The sequence below is a fragment of the Pimephales promelas genome, chromosome 13 (assembly GCF_988280905.1).
Source record: "Pimephales promelas chromosome 13, fPimPro1.hap1.1, whole genome shotgun sequence".
Classification (NCBI taxonomy): domain Eukaryota; kingdom Metazoa; phylum Chordata; class Actinopteri; order Cypriniformes; family Leuciscidae; genus Pimephales; species Pimephales promelas.
In genome coordinates, this window is record NC_142781.1 from 22,250,819 (window position 1) to 22,277,030 (window position 26,212).

Here is a 26,212-nt window from a genome sequence, read left to right on the forward strand (position 1 = left end):
CAGTTTTTTTCTAAGGCACATATAAAAACCACTCAAATATACTAATTTAACTAAGGCCTAATCCTGGCTTAAACTAAGCTCTATCTGTGAAACCAGGCTTATTAGTTTAACTAAAGGCCTTCGTGTCTGTGGCATTCCTTCCAAAGAACAACTCCCTGTTTTAATGTTACCAGTAAGACGTCCAGTGTACTCTTATCTAGACAAGACTGCACATGCAAGAATTCAGAAAAACAGGGGAGGTCTCATACCCTGTGATTCATAATTGTCTTCAGGGGGTTTCTGATGCTTCCCAAGGAGCCCCCTATTGCCCCTCTGTTGAGTATCTGGAATTTAGCCTTTAAGCAAGGTGGTATACAGCTACAGAAACAGTGGTATGAGATGTATAATGACATAAAACAAAAATCAGGGGGAAATCGGTCCATTGTGCCACTGGAGTTATGATGTCAAGAATAAAAACAAAAGGACGCTGCTTGCTGATGTCAAAGAAATAAGGAGAGACTATAACTAGAGCCAGAAACAAAACTTGGTTTTGGTTTGTTGACAGGCACGGGCCCTGGTCTATATCGGAGGGCATATTCACTCCCTGTCCCTTGGCAGTTTCATGCGAACCCACATGGTTCCTAAGAAAACAAACTTAGTGGTGTTTGCTTTTGCGTATGTATACATATGACGACATTCAGTCATGTCATTCCATTGTGCAGACAGATAGACAGACAGACAACCGTGCTTTTCAAAACCTAGCGAGTTACCTAAGGTTTCATTTGTAGTATCGACACAAAAGCTGCCCCCCCCGAACTTTTTTTGCAAAATTATAACATGGATCATTTGTGGAGAAGGCAATCCCAGAATGCACTGCAACATGCAATGAAAAAAATAAATCTTTTATTTCATACTAAACAGTTTAGTTTAATAAATAATGTGTCTATTTTATGCTTATTAATTGTATGCTATTATGCTGTTGAAAACACTATTTGGAATAGAGCAACATAGACGGACATTTTTTTAAATACAAATAACTAAATGTTTTCCAAATTATATTTTACACATTTATTGTTTTTTCAGTATAGACTGGGTTTTATATGTGGAAACATAGCACATTTTAGGATGGGGTCGTAGGTGTGATTTTAAAAGAAACCCCTGACTTAATAAACCCAACTGTATTACAGCATTAAAAGCACATCTGGAATGTATAATCCATTTTATGTGAAGCAGACAGAATGTATTTTTGTGTTGCAGATATTATTTGGTGTAACTGGCGTTAGATCCTGAGAGCGAAGTTACTTTCACAGCCAATCTGTGTGTTCAATTTAATATATGTAGTGACTGTTTCTCTCTGTGCCCTGGCCAACATCACTCCCTCCCCCCATAAGGGGATATCTATGGGAACTGTGCCCCTGTTATCGGACCCCCACAAAATGTGGCACTCACAGAAAGGAAATGAGACAGAGGGAAAGGCCAGGTTGGGATGGGGGAAGGGGTAATGACAGGAAAGCAGCTATTGAACCAGCTTTAAGGCCACAGCATCCTTTGAAACTCATTCACAAAGAGCATGGCTGGTTCGACGCCCATCAGCGTGGCTTTGTCAATGAAGTAACACAGCTGATGGGCGGGATGGAGAAGTCCATGAAGAGTCTATTTTCTCGAGAAGAACCTCTGAGACTGAGTCAAAAGGCAATCGTCTCTTAGAAATTTGTGCTGCATTTGGCCCAACCAGACCAAATGCCCTCCGGTAACATGAATGATCTGGTTTGGACCTTCATCTGTAGAAGAGGACCATTAGAGCCTATGCCATTTACTACAACAAAAGTCATCAAACGCAGAGTCATTAAACAGGAAATTACCTTGCAATTACCCAGTCATTATGTTTGGTATTTTCTTCATCTGAGAGAGGACAGAACAAGAGCCGGACCCACAAAACAACCGACATAACAAAAACAGTATGTTATGAGGCTTTGAAGGGAAGAGGTGGAGTCATTCTGGAGAAACACCTGCTGGAAAACTAGACACAAGGAAGCAGTATTTACAGGATGAGTGATGACGCTGTGGAATAACTTCCATGTTTGATTCATCTTACAAAACCAAGAGCTATGACGTCAAATACGCTCTTCCTGACAAAGGAGATAAGATGTAGAGGTTTCAGTCTGACATTTCTACAGTTGTTGGGAAGTGAGATAACAAACATTCTAGTAAATGGCTGATAGTAGGACAGGAATGACAAAGAAGTCAGAAAATGTTCACATTACAGGTTAGTAGAACATGGATAGCAAGCAGAGAAAAGATAACTCACAAATAAAGAGAGACACACTGTAAATGTCATCGCATTTATCTCAGCTGGCCTCCATAGTAATCAATAAACCCACACAATCGACCTCTCAAAAAAAAAAAAAAAAAACTTCCTGTTAGTGACAATAAAATGTCATCCATAAAGAGATCCATACCTTAAGTGATTAAAGGAAAGCTTTCCTGATGGGATTTTACTAGAGAAAGGAATCACTTCAGTGCCACAAAGGGAGGCACCATATTTGATTACTTAAAGTATAGCTGTCAATCAACCTCAGTGGAGGTAATGTCAAAATGTCATTTAAAAAAGCTGTTTTTGTGAAGTTATGCTAACAGACCTAGATAATGCTTCCTTTAGCATGTAACAGTGTTATTTTAGTAATAGTTGTATAGTAATGCAGTGTTTATTATTTTGAATATTTTATCATTTCGTTTTTTTGTGCTATTGTCATTTTATTCGTTTTTATTATTAGAATAGAATAGAATAGAATAGAATAGAGCTTTAATGTCATAAAACAATGAGATTACAAAAGGTCAACATGCTCAGCAAACAGCAAATATTTTAAAAAAAATTACTACACATGAGGTTAACATAAAATAAAAATAAATAACATAAGATAGGATTAAATAACAAGATATGAGATAAGTAAACATGGGATGAAAAAGAGTATCACTCTAAAATGATGATATTGATGTTACTCTCTTAACCTTAATTGTAGCATGTATTCAGGTGTTCAGTGTTGTCACAGCCCTGGGAAAGAAACTATTTTTCTTCCTCGAACTCCGAGCAGTGATATTCCTGCATCTCCTCCCAGATGGCAGAAAGTTAAACAGATGATGGCGTGGATGAAATGGGTCTTTTATGATGTTATGAGCTCGCGGCAAGCTGCTCGCCACAATCAAAGTGAGGTCTACATTGAGTCCAGATTTTGTAATTGGGTTCCAATGGTATCCTGTGCTGTTCTTACAATTCTTTGGAGCATTTTTTCCTGTCAGTCTTATTACAGTGAATGAATCGAGGTAGGAGCAGGCTTCACTCAATGATTGCACTTAAATTTTTTGAGAGTGCTGGCCTGATAAGTGGAATATATATATATATATATATATATATATATATATGGTTTTTTAATACACCGTCTGGTGCACCTGGACATATCTTCAGTGATGTAACCTAGGATCACAGGGGGTTTCGGGTCTTTCAACAATCAGACCCCCTCCCCTAGGCGACCCAGCTGGGGTGATCAAGTCCCAGATTATGTCCAGGTAGCGCTACTGCCCTACTCGCCATGCCTCTCCTCTCCTGATCCACAGCCACCTTGATCAGTGGCGCAAAAAGTGGGTATGCGCTATATGCGGCGCATAGGGGCGCAGCACAATGGGGGGCGCCAAAGCGATGGTAAAAAAAAAAAAATTTTAAATATATATAAAATTTTATTTTATAAAATAATATTTTATAAAATTTTAGAGGACTAACAGCCAGACTAGAGTAGGTGCCCTCATGGAGAAGGCGGGCGGGTAATATCGCGAACGGGCGCTGAGCGAGCAGGTACGAGTAGTGAGTTGTCGTCGAAAAAGATGGATAAAACAAAATGCTGTGGGGCTAAAAATAGAAAAAGAAAGAGAGAAAAGGAGATGGCATGTCAATTGATGCGACAGCAGCTAAATAACTGCATGCATTGCTGAAAGCCAACAGGTAGGATTTAAAATGTGACATCCAGGCATAGGCTATCTATATCTCGGTGGCCATCGGAACTGAGATTCCCGCTGGGCGGACGTGAGAATTTTGAACTCTCAAAGTGCACCAGACTGCTGAATTTAACATTACAGAACACAAAATTTTCTTACGGGGGAGCATGCCCCCGAACCCCCCTAGAGAAATAGAGGTCCACCTACCACAGTTTTACCTAAAATCCTGTGAGAAACACTTGTATTGCAGTTCCAATGGAGCTTATAGTTTTCTTAGAGGGGTTCATCAAGGTGGAGTAGCTATAGTTTATTTGTATTAATAAATGACAATTTTGCACTTATTTGATCTGTTAGCGCTCATTTGTTCCTACTCACTTATTACACGGCACACTTATATTACATTTATTTTTCCTTTATTTTTTGTGTGTGTGGGGGGGGGTGGGGGGGCTAAAATTGTTGCTGCATACCCCTCTGAAACTGGGTAGTTGCGCCCCTGACCTTGATGCTGCTTCTGCAGCGTCCGGCCAACTTGATGGCCCTTCACTGACTCGCCCCTGTGATGCCAAGCATTTTGTAGGCCCTGCAAAGGGAATAGCCCACAAACCCTCGACATCCCACTTCAACTGGTTGGCATATTGTCCGCCACCCATTGCTCCGGCACTCCTCTACAAGCTGGGAGTACTTTGCCCTCTTTCTTTCATTGGCCTCCTCCATACGGTCCTCCCATATGTATGCAAGAAAGAGGCCGCACTATGCATAAACAGTATTTTTGCATGCCAGTGCAGCCTCTTTCTTGCATATATTTGCAGTACCATGACGGCATACAGATCATTGTCTTCTACAAGAATAACTTTGTAAACAATTTGAAAATAACTGGATTTAAAATAACTAAATTGAATGGTTCACTAATTTTTTTCCACCATGCACTGTAAATAATTACTTAATGTATTCAGTAAAAAAATTGAAAATGAATAATGAATAATCCATGCAGAAATCCAGGTATTTCCAAAGGGTTCATAAATTCTCTCGATCCACTTTTCCTCTGTGTTTGCCTGCAAGATGCGAGTGTTTGTTTCACCCAACAACCCGATGGCCTTGAAGAGCGGCTCATAAAAACTAGCCAGCATATGTTATGAGCTGTATATGCGTGTAGGAAGTGGTGTGTTTGCTGTTGCTCTCCAGCCATCATTTAATTTCCCAAATGTTCTGTGTCACATTAACTAAGAAACAGCTTTGCTGGTAAACATCAAGGCGGTTGAGTGAGTATAGTGGATGTGTGTTTAATGAATTTCTCTCACCCTCTGAAATTAGCTCTTCCATTCATATATTTATTTATACATACACATGTAAACAGGGAAACCAGACAATCTCACAATCTGAGTGGGTTTGTTTGTGTGCATGTGCTTGTGTATTTGCAAATGTCAGAGTTTGGCGTGATGAGAAACTCCATCAGTCAGGTCCAAAAACCCACCAATTTGCTGTCCACTGAGAAACCAGGAAGCAACAAAGCTCTCAAGATCAATGAGCATGGCGGTGACAGGAAGAGGAGGGGCCAGAGCTGCCCAATGACAGCCAGGCCTCAGGGAGCAGCAACTGACGCAAACCAGGAAGCCACCTGATGTGACTGGGGTCAGATAAACGCAGCAGCAGCGGCCGCGGAAGAACAGGTGCTTCCTCTGAGCTTGCTCCCTTCTTCAGCCATGTCAGACTAGGCTTTTCCCAGCCTGTGTGTGTGTGTGTGTGTTTGAGCGGAGCTGTTAAAGGAACAGCATCCTAGGGCAGGGCGAGACGAAGGACAGTGCACGCACACAGGCCAGGAAACGCCGCACAACCCCGGCTGTTTTTGTTTTTGTTCACCCATTCTGTTTACTTTCAGAAAAAGAAAAACTTGGTCAGAAGTCCTCTTCAAGGCCCAAAGCTCATATGCTCTTAGACACTTTTCATGAGCCCTGCAGCCATGAACCTTTTTAATTTTCTCAATGAAGCCCATTTCTGCAAGGCTTCCTGGTTAGGAACATGCCTATACAGTATACACACACACACACACACACACACCAATATATTTATATCTATGAATTCTCAGCATCATTACTCCAGTCGTCAGTGTCACATGATCCATCAGAAATCATTATAATATTGTGATTTGGTCCCTTTTTGTGGAAACTGTGGTACATGTTTGCAGGATTCTTTTGATAAATAAAAATGTCAAAAGAACAGCATTTGTTTGAAATAGATTTTTTTTTTTTTTTTACCAGATCAATTTACCCTAAACTACATATATTACACAGTCTAACTGTATGTTACATAGATAGACGAGGCCAGAAAAAAGCTCAGTGTTGTGTCCATACGTGCTAAATGCATCGCGGAATAAAACAATAGGATGATGAGAGGGAGGATTTGAGGGGGGCTATCTGAGTCATCGCAAGGGGAGGCACGTATGCAGCCTCTCCATGGCCTTATACACACATTTGGAACTCGTTAAACTCCTGACCTGGGAACAGCTCTACAACTGAAGACAGACCTCCAGAGCTGAATCTATCCTCGTGGATCAGAGGTTTTCCTGAGCTCAGAAGCAAGTGAACAGGAATACCTCATGCCGTTGATTGGATCCGCAGACCCCTCCAGCCCCCTCTCTTAATCATTACTAGAAACCCACAAGCATTCTTACAGATGTGTTTTACCAGCAAAAACACTGTTAAAAGAGAGTGAAGGTTATTACCTTGACACCTAATCCTTGACTAAGAGAGACTAAAAGAGATTTCTAAAAATTACCAATAAAATAAATTTAAAAAAAATCTTTAAAAAAAAGTAAATAGTTGTATGTTTCATTACGAAGTATTAAAAACAAAAAATATATATATATATATATATATAGATTTATATAAAAATTACATATTGTCACACTTTAGATTAGGGTCCAATTCTCTCTATTATTCAACTCTTGCCTCCATAAACTTAATTACTGCTAATTAATAGTTAGTAAGATAGTTGTTAAGTTTAGGTATTGGGTATAGGATGACGGAATGTAGAATCATACAGAATAAGGCATTAATATGTGCATTATAAGTGCTAATAAACAGTCAATATCTTAGTAATATGCCTGCTAATAAGCCACTAGTTAATAGTGAGAATTGGACCATAAAATAGGTAAAGAGAAATCACATGCACAGTTAAACTTCCCAGGTGACAATATATATTATTTTAGCTGAACATTGAAAAGGCTGCCCTCAGGAACAGCCAGCCATTTTTCATGATAAGGATTTTTCATTGTTTTTGCAACAAGACAGCTTGAGAGAAAAAAAAATATCCAGCAGCCCACCGGTTTAGTTGTTTCACGGTGATATAATGCCCGTTCACTCTTTGTTGTGTGGGTGTCAGTTGGCGGCTTTTGAGGGGGGGGCATGAGTAGTGTTGCCCCTTTGTTTGTTTTCAATGGCTCATAAACAGTCTGCATAAACCGATAGAAAAAGGCCCGCTTCCCTTTTGCTCTCTGTGCAGCTGATTCCTCGTTCACACTCCTCGGGCCCACGACTATGGGATTGTTTTGAGCTGTCCAGCGAGGAAGGAAGCCAGTGTGAGAAAGTGGCTGTTTTTTTGGAGTGGACAGGATTTGGCCTCATCGCGCGCGGTTCCTCTTTTCGCCGGCTGAAACAATGCAGTGGCGTCACACCCCTCAACTGGTGCTCGGCGTTTCACATGGAAAAATGTTCCCAGAATTCCGCTCCCAGGCTCAGAGGTAAGGCTGGGAATGGAGGGAGGGAATAGAGAGCAGAGGAAATAGAGAGCGAGAGAGGTATAGGAACCGAGAAAAAGTGAGAGACCTGTATTGAAGGCGCTTGACTTCCAGGAAGGTGGTACACAGAGCAGCGATAAAACACACCTCGTCATCTTTGAGGACCTCCAGTGGCTCCCTACACCTTGCTAAATACATAGTCTCTTCTTCCCTCATCGAAAAAATCAAGAAAATTAATGCCCCCCCCCCCATGTGCCATTGCCATGCAAATGTATTTTCTAGCAGGGGGAAATAAAGTGGGACTGGGCATGGCTGAGCATGCCTGGAACCGCTTAATGAGAAGCAAATGAGGCTGAGTTCGACCTTGTGCTGACATCTCCGCCAGAACTGCACACCACAGCCAAGCCTCTCTGTATTTGCACCAGTATGGCAAAGAACTGGGAAATAATAAAATCACACTGCCATCTGCCCAGGATCCATCCTAATACTGCTGCAGATTGATAAGCATCCAATCCAAATATTTGATTTGTGAAAACTGATCAAAATTAGAAGATTGTTATCTGTCCTGATAAGGATGATCAAATGGAAATGGAACTGAACTGTTGGAACAGTTCCCAACATTGATAATAACTGAGTATCAAACCATCATATTAGAATTATTCCTTATGGATGTGACAGTAAAGACTGACATTCATCATGAATGGCTGATATAAATTCAGCTTTTGCATCACAGAAAATGTTTTATTTTAAAATAAATTCAAATAGAAAACCATTATTTTAATTACTGTTTTTATTAATGTAGACCTATTTTTATCAAATAAATGCAGGATTGATGAACATAAGATAACATTAAAGGGTTAGTTCACCCAAAAATGAAAATTCTGTCAGTATTTACTCACCCTCATGTTGTTCCAAACCTCTATGTGTTTATTTGTTCTGCTGAACACAAAGGAAGATATTTGGAAGAATGTTTTAATCAAACAGATCTCAATCCCCATTGACTACCATAGTAGGAAAAAATACATACTATGGTAGTCAATGGGGATTGAGATCTGTTTGATTAAAACATTCTTCCAAATATCTTCCTTTGTGTTCAGCAGAACAAATAAACACAGAGAGGTTTGGAACAACATGAGGGTGAGTAAATACTGACAGAATTTTTTATTTTTGGGTGAACTAACCCTTTAAAACATGAAAAATATTAATGTTTTCAAACTTTTGACGGTACTGTGTGTATTCATATAAATATATTATAATTTAATTTAGGTCTTACGGATGGATGGATGGGGGATGGGGGGGAGAGAGAGAGAGAGAGAGAGAGCTAGCTAGATAGATAGATAGCTAGATAGATAGCTAGCTAGCTAGCTAGCTAGATAGATAGATAGATAGATAGATAGATAGATAGATAGATAGATAGATAGATAGATAGATAGATAGATAGATAGATAGATAGATAGATAGATAGATAGATAGATAGATAGATAGATATAGATATAGATAGATATAGATAGATAGAGCACAATAGTCCCTTTCCTAGATTCACACAGCAACAGATGCTGGGAAAGACAGGAGCTTATGAGAGTAAATTTATCAGCGCTGAAATGTGTGAAACACATGTAACCCCAGTAATGATACCCGCTACGTTAAAGCTGGGGCCTGGGTAAATAGATGTTTCACTGTTTTGATTACCTGGGATAATCAAATGTATTTACCATTCCCTTCAGCAGCAATAAAGACTATTGAATCCAATACTGGTTTGATGAGTCTTTATATATTTTTGACTAAATCAATAAATAAAATAAAGAAATGTGAAAAGTAATAAAAATGGGAAAACACACTCTTTCAAAATAAAATAAAATAAAATATCAAATTAAATCATTTTCAATGAGTTACAATTTGTTGAAATAAACCCAACACTTCACAAGTGTTAAACTCCCTGAAAGATATGAATGCACTAACTCAATAACACAGTCTTCCAATTGGAATTAAACCTAATGAATAATCAGTAACTTAGATTAAACTCACATAAGTGGGCCCACAATCACGCTCTCACTCACACACACACCCAACGTTGCAGGCCTGATGTTTTCTCGAACGCGACGGGTCCCGCGACGATGATGATGTCGTGGCGTTGGCTCACCCGAGCGGCTGTCTTTCTCTCCCGCGAGGCAACAGAGGAACTCCAGGCTTTTCCGGTCACCTGGAGCGCTATCTGTTGTGGCGATCTATCCCTCGTTGCCAGAGGAACTCCAGGCTTTTCCGGTCACCTGGAGCGCTATCTGGTCGGCCTCCACTCTGATGAATCTGATCCGGCTCGTCCTCCGTGCTAATCACCGCACGACCGCATGGAGTAAACGTGCTGAGTGAAATCCATGACGAATATCACCAATAACTGCTAAATAAAGTTATTACTAGCAAAATACAAATACTAATGACGGATTCAGTCTGTAATTACAGGATTATCGTGTGAAAATCCCTTTATTCAGCCTCTACAATCGTCTTTTCTCCTCCGACTCGTCTTCTCTCTTTCTTCCTCCTTCACCACCCCACGCCCCTTCATTGCGTCATACGTGAGTACGTAAATAAAACATTAAACATTAAATAATATTATATACAAATATTTAACTATATACATACATCTGAAAACACTGTAAAGGCACAGAATAAGTAAAATACACAGATTGATAAATGTAAATAAACATTTCTTTCCAACAGTAATTTAGTGAATTTAGGGCTCAAGGGCTCACCGGGCTACACCCTCCCCCTTCTAAATGTTTGAGGTCCTCATCAAACTTTTGGGACTTTACAGGTGTTTAATTCTCTTCCTCTCAGGTACTCTACTACATTCACGGCAAGTAGCAAGAGGGTGGCACCAAACAGTGTTACAATTACTTCTCCTACCCTCTGAAATAAAACTGCAGTGCACTGGCATACCATGGGTAATGGTATATATTGGGCGGTTTGTAGATTTACCCAACTCATCATAACTGAGTTTTACTACAGGCTTTATTTCTCGTTTAGACCTAATTTCTCTAGCAGGCTCCAGACCATTTGGATTCTCTTCACCGTCAGGTTCTTCAGGAAAAGGTAGGTTATTCCCTTCTACCACCGGAGAGTTAGGTCTTTCAACTTCTTGCATTGTTACATTATCAGGTCTTTCCCTTTCCAGAGTATCATCCATCATCTTTGGCTCAGAATCCTCAATAGAGCATATTTCTTTCCGCTCACAGCTCCTGAATGGTTCACTATCTACAGGAACAGACACTTTTCTTTCCTGCAGGACAGATCTCAGATTCTGGGATTCTGGTAGTCTTCGAAGTTCTTCCATGGTTTCTTGAGGTATGTATGCATCCCCATCCTCGCAATCTGAAGATAACTCATCCTCATCGTAACTTCCTTCCACAGATACCTCGGCTGTTCCTGATTCATGGAGCAGAGGTTGCTGAAGAGCCTGGGACCTTGTCGCTGGTCTCTGAGGTACTTTCTTTTCTTCTGTCTCTTTTGGCAATCTCACCAGGTATCCGATTGGCAGAAGGTGATTTCTATGCAATGTCTTGACAGGTCCCTTACCTTTCTCAGGTTTTATCCGATAGACAGGTAAGTTTGGCATCTTACTAACTACCACATACGGTAAGGAACTCCATTTGTTTCCCAGCTTGTTCTTTCCAGCGACTCCTAGATTTCTCATTAGAACCCGATCTCCTTCTTCAAGTACTTGATCTCGAACTCTTTTATCATGAAGTCTTTTGTTCTTCTGGTGGCTCTTGTCTGCAGCATCTGAAGCTACTTGGTAGGCCCTTTTTAGATCTGTTCTTAGCTTAGATACATATTGCTGGTAACTCTCTGCTTCGCCTTCAGATGAGACAGAGAAACAGAGATCAATTGGGAGTCTTGCTTCCCGTCCAAACATGAGGACATAGGGGGAATATCCTGTTGCGTCGTTTCGCGTACAATTATAAGCATGCACTAGTTGACTGACATGCTGACTCCACTTTTGCTTCTGAGACTTGTCAAGGGTCCCAAGCATCGACAGCAAAGTTCTATTGAATCTCTCAGGCTGTGGATCCCCCTGAGGATGATATGGAGTCGTTCTTGACTTCTGAATCCCCAACGTCTTCAGCAACTCATGAATTAACTTGCTTTCGAAGTCACGTCCCTGATCCGAGTGTATACGTGCTGGTAATCCGTAATGAACAAAATACCTTTCACATAACACTTTGGCAACCGTGAGAGCTTTTTGGTCCTTTGTCGGAAAAGCTTGAGCGTACCTAGTGTAGTGATCAGTGACTACAAGGATGTTGAACACTCCTTTTGAGTCAGGCTCCAGAGACAAGAAATCGATACAAACAAGATCCATGGGACCATTGCTGGTTATCTGATTCAACGGGGCAGCTCTTTGGGGTTGTGTCTTACGAAGAATACACTTTCCGCAGTTCTTCACATACTGGTCAATTTCATTTGACATCTTTGGCCAATAGAAACGATCTTTTATTAGAGCAGTGGTCTTATCTACTCCTAGATGGCCAGTCTCATCATGTAGGGACTGTAAGACCATAGATCGATACTTTTGCGGTAAAACAAGTTGAAGACATTCTTCATGTTGTGGTCTCCGTACCACCCGGAATAATAGTCCTCTTCTTACTTCAAGTTTGGATCCCTCTTTCTGTAGTAAGTGTACTTCAGGATCTTTGTCCCTGGATAATGAAAACAACTGCCCTTTTTTCACAGCATGTCTCACTGGAGAAATAGCAGGATCTTCTTCCTGAGCTTTCATCAAGTCATGGGAACTCAAATGCTCCAGGGAACCAACATCTAGTCTGGTGGGAAATGCATAGCATTCAGGTATGACTTCAGGCGACACTCCCAACTGCTCTACACATTGTCGAGTATTCATTGTTTTGCACAGGGCCTGAATACCAGAAGGTGATATTTCCTGCCAATCTTGTTCTTCTGTAGTGGAAGAAAAGTTGCGCGATAGAGCATCAGCGTCGATGTTGTTTTTTCCAGGTTTATACTGTATGTTGAAGTTGTATGTGGATAGTGCAGCTAACCACCGGTGACCCGCTGCATTGAGTTTTGCAGTGGTAAGGATGTAAGTAAGTGGGTTGTTGTCTGTCCTTACTGTAAATCGTGCACCATACAAGTAATCATGAAACTTGTCTACCACTGCCCACTTGAGTGCTAAAAACTCAAGTTGGTGGACAGGGTAACGCTGTTCAGATGACTTCAACTTGCGGCTGGCAAATGCTACTGGCCTTAAGCCTTCTGGGTACTCCTGGTTTAAAACTGCTCCCAAACCATTCAGGCTGGCGTCGACATGCAGAATGTAGGGCCTGCTTGAATCAGCAAATGCCAAGACAGGTGCGTTAGTAAGACAACGAATGATCTTCTGGAATGCCTCTGTACATTCTTCTGTCCACCTACCCCCAAAAGCTTCAGACTCCTTGTAGTACATCCCTTTGTTCTTTGCAGCACTCTTCCCATGCTGAGTAGGCGGATATCCTTTGGTAAGCTCAGTAAGGGGTCTGACTATAGCGGAGTAGTTCGCTATGAATCGCCTGTAGTACCCACAAAATCCCAGGAATGATCTGAGGGATTTCAAATCAGTAGGTTGCTTCCAATTGGTCACAGCTTCAACCTTTGCTGGATCAGTGGCAATACCCTTCTCAGAAATGATATGCCCCACATATTTTACCTGAGGTTGACAGAACTGACACTTGTCAAGTGAAACTTTTAATCCACTTTCTTCAAGTCTATCAAGGACTTTTAGCAGACGTTCTTCATGTTCTTCTAGTGTTTTGCCAAACACTATAAGATCGTCCAAGTACACAAGTACTTCCAGCAGATTCATATCCCCTACGGCCTTCTCCATTAATCTCTGGAACGTAGCAGGGGCTCCAGAGATTCCTTGCGGCATCCTCTCAAACTGATAGAACCCAAGGGGACAAATGAAAGCGGTCTTGTCCTTATCTTCATCAGCCATCTGGATCTGATAGTACCCGCTCCGCAGGTCTAAAACGGAGAACCATCTGCTGCCCGTAAGACAATCTAAAACTTCGTCAATCCTTGGCACAGTGTATTGATCTGGGATGGTTCTTGTATTTAGGGTTCTATAGTCGATACACATACGCACCGTTCCGTTCTTCTTCCTGGCCACAACAATAGGGGAAGCATATGAGCTCCTGGACTCTTTGATAATTCCAGCGGCCAACAACTCATGAAGATGACGGCGTATGTCATCAATGTCGGCAGGCGCAAGCCTACGGGATCTCTCTCGAAATGGGGTGTTGTCACTCAACCGAATGTGATGTTCCACTCCCTTCGCACATCCCACATCCCATTCATGGAGCGAAAATACATTAGTTCTCTCTGCCAGTTTTTGGGATAGCCTATCCTTCCAATGTTGTGGAATCGGTGAATCTCCGAAATTAAACAAGCATGGATCTACAGGTGATGACTTTGCTGAATGGTCTTTCTCCACAGTAGTAGCCACTTCGGTGGTAAAACCGTGCGCCACCACAGAACCCATAGGAATACAAACTTCCTTCTGCGAAACATTCCTCAGTAACACAGGAAATCGGTTCACTTGGATCGCTGATGAGGGAACGATAGTAGGCTTTACTAGTATCTCAGCAGGACTACTAGAAGTTGACGGTTGATCAACAACTAAAATGCTCTTGTCAATGGATTGCATCACCTTGACTTTGCATGTAGCTTGACACTCACTCCTTGGTGGAATACGGAGTGGGCCTGGACCCGACCATTGGATTTCTGCCACAGCATCTTCTGCGTTTCTCTGTTCTCTGGCTTCCATTCTGAACGTCTTTGATTTCTGAAGATTTACTGGCATCGTACGAACAATGTCTACTCCAGAAGACTCTTTACAAAGCTGTGCCAACCGTTGGAACATACTAGCATTGGTACCAATGAGTAATGGAACCTGTTTGGGTCCATGAGGCTCTGGACACACTAATGCCAGTACACTGATGGACTGTTGCACTCCTGTCAACTTCTCCGGAAATTGCAGCTCTACTTCCACATAGCCACGATATGGAAAACTGGAATCACTCAAGCCCCAGACAGCTAGTCCAGAAATAGGGTGAATCGGAGTATCAGCCAGGTGTTGGTTATACCATTCTTCAAATACAATGGTTACCACTGATCCACTATCCAGCAAAGCTTGACAAGGCGTTCCATTTACCTTCACCGGAATAACGGAAGATGGTCCCACTAGTCCTTCTGGGATACTGATGCTTGGTTTGACTTGAACCGCGCTTCTCTTCACAGAGCAGTTATATTCCTCTTCAGGATCCTCCTCACACCTCTGTTTCCCTTTAGCCTTCCGCAAAGATTGAATGAGTTTCTGAATCACTTTCTTCTCATTTACAGGAGCTTTGCATTTGGAAGCAATGTGTCCGTCACCTCCACACCTGTAGCAGAAGTAATCTTCTGCGCTCTTTGAAGATCCGGGTACTTTTGATCGGGTGAATTTCACGAAACATGCATCGTTTCTCTCTGCAGTAGTTTCTTTCTCCGCTTTAGATGTCGATTGCACAGCCATCACTTTCACTTGTTGTCTAAGTTTTTTCACTTCTTTCTTCAAAGCTTGTACTTCACAACTTTCATCCGTTAACTTCAATGATGGCGGGTTTTTTGGTTCCTTTTCAGAAATCGCATCATCCTTTGACTTAACGGTTAACTCTGCCACCATAGTTTGTAAGTCTTTGATCTCAGTTGCGAGCTCTTGAAAGAATGGGGTTTTGTTATTTTCACTTCCAACTTGCACTTGACGAACTGTTGAATTAGACCTTCGTCTTTCAGCTTCTCGTACCTCCTCTTCCCGAATCTCCTGTAGCAGATCTAGGAAATCAGGTGGGTTACTCTTTCGTTCCCTTATCCGTAACTGAAGCAGCAAAATGTCAGACTGGGTTGCTCCTCTAATGAGTTGCTCCAGACGGGCTTTTCCAGCAGACTGGGCAGATAGCCCTCCCTTTTGTACAACTCTGATTAAGATTTTCTCCAGCCTCCTCAGAAAATCCGACAAGCATTCTCCATGACGTTGCCGTAGTGCTCTGAACTTGAAATACAGATCTTCACCAGACTCTGAGCTCCCAAAAGCACTTTCTATAGCTGTTAAGTACTCTTTTGGAGATGCTTCAGCATTGGTAAACCTTACTGCTTGAATAATCTCCAAGGCTGGTCCACGCAAACTCTCCACAATCCTTAACTTCTTTTCTTTTTCGGAACGATCACTTTCCTCAATCATGAGCATTGCTTGTTCCATCCAATTCTCTAAATTATCCTCTCCAGCAGGAAGGGGAGTGATACCTGAAAAGGTTCTCAGCCGTCTGAAGGAACTGTTATCACTTGAGGTTTTGGTGGTTTTAGCAAGCAATTCACCCACTGCCCTGATGATAGACTCAGGCGTTGAAGCATTTAACAAGTTAGGTGAACCTGCGTCACTACCCTCCATTCCCTTAGCACTCAGGATCCATGGGTCTGATCCATCAGCAGGCAATACATCCAGAGGGAGTCTCTCTGCAGGCACCTTCTCACGACATTCACAGAGCACTATCAGAGACTGAGATGATTGGCTATACATCCGTCCTCTTACCCTGACTCTTCCAAGGGCTTTAATAGAATGCATAGTCTCTTCAATTTTAGAAACATCCGTCTCTTCTGGAATTCCACTCACAATGATGGCATAATCTGGATCGATGCCTTCACCTCGACACCAACTTTTTAAGTCAGGGACTGAGAAAGGAGTCTGCGAATGAGCCATAGCTAGAGCTAAACTGTTACTTTGTACTAGAAATTTTTTTTTTCTCAATTAATGCTGCTGTAGTAATAAGGGAAATGGAATCCCAGCGGTGCCTCCAATTTATGTAACCCCAGTAATGATACCCGCTACGTTAAAGCTGGGGCCTGGGTAAATAGATGTTTCACTGTTTTGATTACCTGGGATAATCAAATGTATTTACCATTCCCTTCAGCAGCAATAAAGACTATTGAATCCAATACTGGTTTGATGAGTCTTTATATATTTTTGACTAAATCAATAAATAAAATAAAGAAATGTGAAAAGTAATAAAAATGGGAAAACACACTCTTTCAAAATAAAATAAAATAAAATATCAAATTAAATCATTTTCAATGAGTTACAATTTGTTGAAATAAACCCAACACTTCACAAGTGTTAAACTCCCTGAAAGATATGAATGCACTAACTCAATAACACAGTCTTCCAATTGGAATTAAACCTAATGAATAATCAGTAACTTAGATTAAACTCACATAAGTGGGCCCACAATCACGCTCTCACTCACACACACACCCAACGTTGCAGGCCTGATGTTTTCTCGAACGCGACGGGTCCCGCGACGATGATGATGTCGTGGCGTTGGCTCACCCGAGCGGCTGTCTTTCTCTCCCGCGAGGCAACAGAGGAACTCCAGGCTTTTCCGGTCACCTGGAGCGCTATCTGGTCGGCCTCCACTCTGATGAATCTGATCCGGCTCGTCCTCCGTGCTAATCACCGCACGACCGCATGGAGTAAACGTGCTGAGTGAAATCCATGACGAATATCACCAATAACTGCTAAATAAAGTTATTACTAGCAAAATACAAATACTAATGACGGATTCAGTCTGTAATTACAGGATTATCGTGTGAAAATCCCTTTATTCAGCCTCTACAATCGTCTTTTCTCCTCCGACTCGTCTTCTCTCTTTCTTCCTCCTTCACCACCCCACGCCCCTTCATTGCGTCATACGTGAGTACGTAAATAAAACATTAAACATTAAATAATATTATATACAAATATTTAACTATATACATACATCTGAAAACACTGTAAAGGCACAGAATAAGTAAAATACACAGATTGATAAATGTAAATAAACATTTCTTTCCAACAGTAATTTAGTGAATTTAGGGCTCAAGGGCTCACCGGGCTACACACAGAATAGGACCCGTGCCAGCTTGCCTGTCGTTAATGCACCCCCAAACACACCCTTTGTATGTTCACACGGGCAGCCAAAATCACCATGTGTTTTCTGTGTTCACGAGTGCTCTCACGTGTGGGGGTTATGGAGGTGTTACCATTCTGCATTGCTAAAAATTGGTGGTGCAGGGGGAATCTGTCCTCTATGGGCCTGCGATCGTTACCATTCCTCTCACTGCTATTTGAAGGCAAGATTCCCTGTAGCACCACACCGTGAGGTAGCAGGACAGAGGTAGGCAGGAGGCGATGAGGGTGAGAAACACGGATGATCACAGCCAGCACTATGCACAATAAAGGAGACCTCATGTGAGGGCTCAAAATAATCATCACACAGATGTTCCTGTACGCAACCTCCTGTGTTAGTAACAGGACCTAATGGTCAAAGTGTAAGGATGTGAAGCTTCTCAAAAACAGAACACACAGGAAGCGGCACTTGGAGATGGGGGAGGGGGAAAGGAGATGGAATAAGGCAGTAAAGGAAGCTGACTCAACGTTGCATTGAAACAAGGTGCAAGAAGCTTCTTACTGCTCTTTTCTAAAAAAAAAAACACAACTTTTACTATTATTATTCATATTATCTGACATCAGATAAGACCTGACCCAAATGTACAGGTGTACAGGCACAGGTGTTGATTGAAGTTGCCTCCAGATATTACATTAGCCTGGCTAACGCCAGACTCAATTCTTGTTGAGACCTGGGTCTGGGAACCACATGCACAATTTCTCGTATTTGAGGCGTGGTTTACGAATGCCCAGCGCCATTTATTGGGTGCTAAGAATGTCTATCAAATGCGCCTGTACGTAGCTCATAGCCAATCGTTTCAATTAGAAAAACACAAGTATTATTAAGTACAGTTTAACATAGAAGTTGAAGTTGTTATTTACATTGGAAATTGTTTGCGCTTGTACTTCACAAGTTAAAACCAAAAAATAAACATTTAATTTAATGACTAACGTCAACAACTTTAATCGGGTACGTGTGCACAGCTGAAAGTTATGCTACTAAAGTGGTAGCTGTATATTGATATTGAAAAGCAACACAACTTAGTGGCACTGTGACAACCCAGCCCGTTCTCATCCTTTAGCGTCACATAGAACGCTATATGACAAAACGGCGCTATACTACGCACATGGCACCCTTTATCGTTAATATAACACGCGAACCCAAGGCGTCATAAATCCTTTAGCGTAATATGAGACTACCCTACCCCACACCTAAACCTACCCCTCACAGCGCGTGTTATATTAACGATAACAGGTGCCATGTGCGTAGTATAGCGCCGTTTTGTCATATAGCGTTCTATATGGCGGTAAAGGATGAGAATGCGTTGGACAACCACAGTAGGTAGTCTACAGGCATAATGACATGATATTAATAAATATCACTTATAGGTTAAAGGACTTCATCAACGACGAAGCGTAGCAGGTACAATACAACTCCGTGGCTAACATGTCTTGCCACTTTGAGCTCATCCAGGCCTCGGGACTGCCGAACAGAAGTTGGTATCGACAATTCTTTATCGCATTTTCTTTCTCGGGACACAGCTGAGCGGCAGATATTCCAAGGTTGACCGCCTCCTGTACCTGGTCCTCCATTAGGGCAATTAACGGCGAGACAACAATAACGACTGGGGTCTCGCGAAGTTTAACGCCAAAAGCTGCTCTTTTTTCAAAATAAACTTGCATTCTAAACTACTTAAAACAATATCTAATGCTGCATCAAAAGGTAGCTTCGCATCTGCTACCATGTTGAATCCATAGATATATACAAACTGTGTCAGTGTGAGGGATAGATGTCGTCATCGTCTTGCTGCTCCCTCCCCGTTCTGTGATTGGTTCCCTAAATGAGGCAAAAAATCTGGCCATGGTATCGTGAATTGAATCGCGCTGCGGTAAGGCAGTATGGGGAAACCCAGACTAATATTACATGAAACTTAAGTTACATCGCTGAAACTTCATTTGTAAACCTAGATAATGAAACATTCAGATAACAGAAAACTGAATCAATAATTTCACAACTTTTGTGAAGACCATAAACATACTTTGGACAAGGTAAATATCAAGTTAAGTTGCAAAAGGAGAAGACACAGCTGTATTGTGCATGTGTGCGTGCGTGTGTGTGTGTCTGTACCTTCCCATGAAATTATTCCTGCCTTGTGCAATATTTTCAGGGATTCTGACATGCATTCCAAAAGCAAAAGTGACAAGAGCCCTTAAAAAGTATGATTAAATGCTGTGGCCTGTTGTATTTTATGGCTCCAGGGGGCTCAAATGAAGTGGTGATTGATTTGAATCATAACTGGTTATGATTAAACTATTTTTTTCATAACTATTAAATTGGATATATTGTGAGCCAACAAAAATAAAACAAAACTATGAAATTATATATTGAATATTTTGCCAATTCATCAAACCACACAAAAAAAAAAACCTGTGAACAAAGGCTCATGGCCTACGCTTTAGTACTGTTACTGTATTTCCAACCGGTGAGATGGGAGGAAAAATTATAAGTCAATGTTTTGCATTTCCCCGAGAAACTGTGTGCTCAATTGCAAAATGTTTGCATTCTGTCGTTTCTCGGGGGGAACGCTTGCAAACCATTTGCGAGAGAACACAAAAGTAATCCAACTAAATATATAATGTGCATTGTTAGGATAGCGAAAATAAATAGTCTTATCAATGTACAGTAACAACACTTATCAACTTTAAAAAGTAGAGGAAAACATTTTCCATGTTTAATATTTTGTTGTTGACATGTTGTTGTTTGTTGGCACAAACTCTTTCATTAGATAGATGCCAACATGGAAAGCTATACACATACACAGTTTGTTTGTTGACCAGAAGAGAACTGACCCCCTGACTGAGCCTGGTTTCTCCCAAGAGTTTTTCTCCATTCAGTCACCTGATGTAGTGTTGGTTCCTTAGCACTGTTGCCTTGGCTTTTGGCTTGCTTAGTTGGGGGGCATTTAATATTCAAAAAAAATATATTGATCTGCCTTACCGTCCAAGGTGGACGATGACGCAATTTTCTTCTAGAAACAAACTTTGTTGTATTATTATTATTATTATTATGTTATCACTGTGAAGTTGCTTTGAAGCAACCTGTATTGTAAAAAGCGCTATATAAATAAAGGTGACTTGGCTTGACAATTGAGAACCACTCTTCTGGAACATACGGTTTCAAACCTTCTATACGTGTTAAACTCAGGAAAAGCATCAGACAGTGACCCCTATGAGTGGTTACCTTGAATACAGCAATAGACAATAAGTTGATGTCAAAGATGATCCCTGAGCCAGGAAGGCCACAGTAAACAGGATGTTTCTCACCAGCAAAGCTGCATCCCATATTCAAACCAAATCACAAGTGCCTAAACATTCCAAACGCAAAGCTTTCGAATTTAAATATTTAAATAGCACATTGTACACAGACGATGCTGAGAGTAATTGTCATCAGCGGATGCATTGTTTTGATAGAATTCGAGTCCGGTTTAGATCATGTGCATACAGTATAATTGTTTGCTCGATCATTCATTGCGAAACCTCCCAGACTCACTGTAAACAGTCAAATCTGCTGTGTCCAAACACAATGGGTACGATCTTGGTGATTTTTCAAGAAAGTGAATATTTTGTTAGTCCACGCGTGTTCTAGAAAGCCTTATATGAAATGCAAACCACATCAAGACAAGTTGCATTCATAACGGCCTCTGACCAAATAGCTTACACTCACTGCTTCCAAGTCAATGCGTACGTACCCACGTTCATCACAAACCGCCGCACAGTCAGTGCAGACAAACACAATGACACACACAGCTGTCTGGAGGCTGCAGATAAGAAAGGCAAGCTGTGAGGAGATGGGAATGTGAAGGGTACGGTAGGGGGAAGGGGTTGAAGGATGAGAACCATCAGCTGTGAAAAGGCCAGACAGGTCCTCGCTGCATTGTGAACTTCTGTTAAGGGACGACTCTCACACGAAACTATTGTGGCCAATTAAATAGCACCTCCATAAAAGCACTAATGACTAAGATAGAATGACTCTTTCCTATTGTTTCCACTTCAGTGAGTTGTATTTCCTGCTGCAGGCCCTGCAATCCAACTGTAATTTGTGCAATAGATAGATTATTGAGATATACCATGGCCGGCAACAATAGTGCTGATAAACGAAATAATTCCCAGGCAATCCTTGAACGCAGGGACTGGCAAAAACATCGGAGGGTCAGTATAGACGGAACACCCCCTTCATTTCCCTAACGAGGCCACAATAGGGAAAGAGGCAAGGCCTTCTCAGCATTGTGTTCCCTTTGCAGTTCTCTGGGACATTGCAACCCTAATATGTACACACAGGATGTGGGACGAGTGACAAAAAGGTAGAGCCCAAGGAGCAAGTCAGGTGATTTAGGGAATTCACTACGAAGAAATCAAACCGTGGACGGCGCCAATTTAAGCGCGTGTTTATTCGCGTTGTTTTAGTACTTGATTACGCAAAGCAGATTACTGTGTAGGACCTGATAAATTGATCAAAAATGACAGTTTATGTTACAAAAAAAATCACGGTTTCCTAAAATAATATTAAGCAGCAGTTTTCAACATTGAAAGTATGAGCTTGAGCAGCATATTAGAATGATTTCTGAAAGACCATGTGACACTGAATATTAGAATAAGGACTGCTTACAAGCCAAGCCATTGCGTTTGGAGACTTTCGATGATATTCTGCAAACAAATTAAAGATCTTTTTAATGAAATCTGCAGCTTTATGTCCCTCTATTGACAGCATATATGCAACTACCACTTTCAAGCCCCAGAAAGGTTGTAGCATGATTAAAGTAATGCTTGTGACTCCAGTGGTTGGTCCAGTCCTTGGTCCAGTGGACTCTGGGAGCTTTTTTGCAAAAAAAAAATAAATAAATAAATAAATAAACAAAAATCACCACTTTCTTTACAAAATAAGCACACAAGAGCAGACGTTGTTGTGTGAAAGTGCGTCTGAGATTAATATTTGCAAATGAAGTGGTACACTGTAAAAAAATATTGTTGGTTTAACTTAAACAATTAAGTAACCTGGTTGCCTTAAAATTTTAAGTTGATTGAACTGGAAAAAGTGAGTGAATATAATGAAGGAGATTGATTTAATCATCAGAAACTAAAAAAAAAGTTATCTGAACTAAATAAATTATTTAAGTTGATTTGACAAAAGAAAAAATGTTGTGATAACAAATCTTGAAAATATACTGGGTTACATGTATAACCTGTAGAAAAATGCGGTGTGTGTGACTCGAGGAACATACACAATTGTTATTTCCTGTGGGTACATTCAAACCCCCATGAACCCCCCCCCCCCACCCTCCCCCCCCCCCCCCCCCCAATCCTGGGTCACAATTTCCCTCACTGTTTCCTCTCATCCTCTAATATTTCCCCCTCCCTCTGATGCATATAAAATACATTAATACTACACATTGAGCTGGTACCTTAAAAAATCTCTTTACAATAGTCCTATGACTATAATTAACTGCTTTTGTCTCCAAACCGAGAAGTGAACGAGGAATTAAGATAAAATCAGGACAATTTTAGAGAAATTTTTATAACAAGAGCAAAATGTTTAAATGGCCAGAGATATGCAAGGTAATTTTAATTTGTCATGAATTTTTAAATAATTTTGAAAGGCATAGAAGACCTCACAAAAAACCTGCTGTACTGCTGATTTATTGTCCAGGAGAAGATGTGAATTTATGTTCCAGTTAATAAAAAATTATTCCGCTTCAATACCCAACCAGGCATTAAACTCAAAAGACCCATGTGCTGGTTGTTTGTACCTCTCCGTGAAATGCAACCCATATAAATATTTACAACCTAAACATTAATCAAGGTGCCCCTATCTCTGGTTGTGCTTCCAGACAAACAGCCGACAAAAGTGAAGATCGGTGATCGCTGCAGAAACAGAACCATGTCTGGAAGTGGAACATTTTCCCTGCTCTGACAATGTAACAGACTGTATCTCCCGGTAGCCTTTCAGATAAGAATGGAGTGTGCCGTTTCTGCCGTCAAGTGCAGATGCACGGCACTTGGGAGATTTATAGTAAATGATAGTCTGGGTTTGTGTTTATCTGCTTGTTTTACGTGTTAACATTTCCCCAGGGCATTTTGGACCCTCTGGAATTGCTGGGGGAGGGGGGATTGTTCAAAAATGTCCTCTGGGCCTGCTTTCTTTTTCATTCAAATGTGGGTCATGACATAAAATCCAAATCCAAGGAACACCATACTAGTAATCCAGCCAAGGAATCCAAAAATAATGTAAATAAAGTAAGATTAATGGTCTTTTACGGCTAGAAAAATTTGATATCCTTACTTAACATGCATGAATTTTGAAGTGTGGTTTGGCTGAATTATCTTTTCATGTAGTATTCCAGCTGAACCTGAGGGAAGGCTGGAGAAAACTGACTGAGGTTGTTGTTTCTCTGTAAACATTGAGGGTTGGCTTGCAGCTTGGGCTGTTGGTGAAGCAGCACTGCTTTGTTTTTATATCAACACCAAGCTTTCGGTGATGATGCTGTCTCTAAACAATGACACCGCTGGCATATGGTCTAATGATCTTAGTTAAGTCATATACATATATTATATAGGCTATATATAGTAGATATCCTCTTCTACAACTGTTATTGTTACCCAATGACCCTGAACTGAAATAACACTGACCTTGAGTTGGTGCATCCCTTAAAGACTTGATAGTTTTGAACTCCACGTTTAAATCTCTGTCAAACACTTTCAAGGGAATTTGGTTTGTTAAAAGATTTCAGGTGCAGGAAATAGTGCCTAAAAGAATAAAACTATACTTCAGTCTTAGTGTTAACTTTGGTGTTACTCCTCAAGTGATATTGATTCAGGACACTGCATGGGTTTGAGAAAAAGTTTCTTGTTTTGAAGAACTTCTAGATAATTGGAACGCAAAAAGTTCTGGACTGCAAACCAGTGACGATTTGGACCTAAAAGGCTTTGGATTTAGTCACTCTTTTACTGAGAAATTTTCAAGCAAAAATAGCTAATAGCACGTTGAGCACTTTTCCAAAGTAAATGATACTTGTAATGAGTTAAACACATGTGTCACTCAGAAAAGCAATTTAAACTACTCAAAGTGCAAGAACAGTCATCTTCTTTGACCAGCCTTGCATTAAGTGCCCTGCCTTAGGGAAGATGATGGCAGACTCTTCATATTTTCCTGGAATGAGTTGTCAGCTCAGATCCTTATCCATGATTATAAAATATAAATGTTATGTGCACATGTTTATTGTCAGTTAAATGAAATGATATTCGGTGAAATGCAGCAGAGAATCAATGTTCATTGTTCACATGGTGGACTGAATTTTCTCCATTCTGTCACCTGATGGAGTTTTGGTTCCTTGCCACTGTTGCCTTGGCTTTTGGCTTGCTTAGTTGGGGACATTTAAATTCTACAACAATATGTTTAATCTGTGTTCTATTATTTTCATGTTATCACTGTGAAGCAGCTTTGATACAATCTGTATTGTAAAAAGGGCTACATAAATATAGGTGACTTGACTTGACTTGAATGTCTGTGCTGATCTACATTATTGTGGTCACCCCTTTCCAAGGTCATCACCCCTAGTGGATGTCATGCTGTGTCTGCATCCACTGGTGACATTTCCACACTGGAAGCAAAGGTAACAATTTTGTTTCTCACCCTTTTCTTGCCTTTTAAACACTGAATATCTGATTTTGCATGTTCAAATGTTTGAGGTCAATTTGATTTTTTTTAAAGAAAGTACTTTTATTCAACAAGGATGCATTAAATTGATCAAAGGTATCAGTAAAGACTTTTATAATGTTACAAAAGATTTCCGTTTTAAATGCTGTTGTTTAATTATAGTATTTAATTACTATAATTAAATACAGTAATTACCCAATCAGCATAATAGAACGATTACTGTAGGATCATATGACACTGAAGACTGGAGTGATGACTGCATAAAATTATTACATTACATTTTAAACATATTCAAAAAGAAAACAATAGAAAGTAAAAATAAAAAATAGAAAGTTATTTTAAAACTGTTATAATGCTTTACAATATTACTGTTTTTACTGTGTTTTGATAAAATAATTGCAGTCTTGGTGAGCATATGAAAATCATTAATAAATCTTGTTGAACTTTTTAATGGGGGTTTAAGAGGGAAAAAAATTAACATTGCACAAGTATAGGGTCCAAAGGTCAGTTTGAACACCGATAAAAAAAATTCTATTTTTTTTTTCTTATTTATTTAAAGGGGTCAACGGATGCTTATTTTCTACAAGTTGGTATGATTCTTTAGGGTCTTCATGTAAAGTTTGTAGCATACTTTGGTTAAAATTCCTCAATAGTTGTGTAAAACAACATCCTTTTTACCTCATCAAAAGCAGCTCTGTTCATAGAGAACTGTTTCTGTGCATGTCTCTTTAAATGATAATGTGCAACTGCACACCCCACCCCTCTCTTCCATGGGGGGTGTCGACACGCATAAAGT

At 40.6% G+C, this 26,212-nt stretch overlaps 1 long non-coding RNA gene across 2 annotated transcripts in view; it reads left to right on the forward strand.

Moving 5' to 3' along the window:
• The window catches only part of LOC120494026 (uncharacterized), a 151,403-nt gene extending 126,029 nt beyond the window's left edge, over nt 1-25,374 (forward strand). For both annotated transcript variants that reach the window (XR_016146028.1, XR_005625802.2), the window contains exon 5: nt 25,304-25,374. This is a non-coding gene — a long non-coding RNA (uncharacterized LOC120494026). The remainder of the gene's footprint in view (nt 1-25,303) is intronic.
• Nucleotides 25,375-26,212: the final 838 nt, after the last annotated feature.